The sequence below is a fragment of the Magnolia sinica genome, chromosome 14, assembly GCF_029962835.1.
Source record: "Magnolia sinica isolate HGM2019 chromosome 14, MsV1, whole genome shotgun sequence".
NCBI classification, from domain to species: domain Eukaryota; kingdom Viridiplantae; phylum Streptophyta; class Magnoliopsida; order Magnoliales; family Magnoliaceae; genus Magnolia; species Magnolia sinica.
Window position 1 is genome coordinate 42561312 of NC_080586.1, and position 1311 is coordinate 42562622.

Consider the following 1311-nt stretch of genomic DNA (forward strand, 5'->3'; position numbering starts at 1 on the left):
ATCCCATTCAACACATTGACGAAGATCTCCTCCTTGTTGATGAAGAGTCTTCGACTTCCTTGATCCGCAACACAGATGATATACCAATACGAGGCTTCAAGTTGGGTCAAGGTTAGAACGGTATTCTACTCTATAAAATATTTTCCTATAAGGAAGATAGAGTGGCTCCAATTATGCATTCAAGGCATCCCAGCTCAATGATTTGCCATTAAGATAGTTGCTGGAGGATCCTTGAATGCGGAAGTTCATTCCCGAATCCACTCTATTAAATATCAATGATGAGGGTGGATTGAAGGATGAACTGCCTTGAGAGAAAGAGCTTTAGGTAAATGATCTAAGGCTTAAAACACACAAAAGCACTCTCTTCTTTCTCTACCAACAACAATAGACAAGCTCTCTTTAAATAGGCAAAAGGTTTCAACAGATATAAAACGGTCACATTTATGATAGAATTCGAAATCATCGAGCGTATACTCTCGATAGCATCGATGGTCTGCTCGATGACACAAACTCAATGTCATACGCTTTTGAAACCTATAGCCAACTGGTCAATGGAATCGAAACACTTGTCGATGTCATCAGATTTCGAACTCCGATTTCATCGATGAGAGGTTCAATTCATCGATACTTGAAAGCCAGAGAGACTTGACATGAAATATTTCAGGTTTTCAAGAATGATCGAGGAGCCATCGAGATCATCGGAATTTGAATGTCGTTAATATCGATATCAGAGTCGAGGCATCGATAAATCTAGCGAATTTCTTATTAAGCTTGCTGGATAGTTTATGTCTTTGTTCGATGCAATCGACCTGTTACCAATTTCATTAATATTTGAATATCGATTCTATCAAGAGACCCCCGATCATAGATAAACCACCCTGAAATATTTTACTGGAAGAACTTGGCGCCCTAGACCGATCTCATCAAGAGCCTTCCGATATTATCAAGATTTGAATTTTGATGGTATCGAGGAGGCTTCGATATATCGATGCATATATAATATTCTTAAGGAAAAACAGGAGTGCCGAAAATCTGTCTGTCAATATTATCGAGTCACCTTCAATGGAATCGAGATTCAAATATCGATGATATCGATATGCGGATCGATACATCGATAAATTAGTCCAGAGATATATGTGATTGCTAGATACTTTTTGTCCTCTTTTCGATGATATTATTTTAGGCATCGAGGACATTGATAGACAAAGGTCGATCATATCGAGATGTGTATCGACAAAGTAAGAAAACTTAGAGATTTTCTGATTTTTGAAAAAGTTTTCCAACTTAAAAACCCTATAATGTTCTAACTTA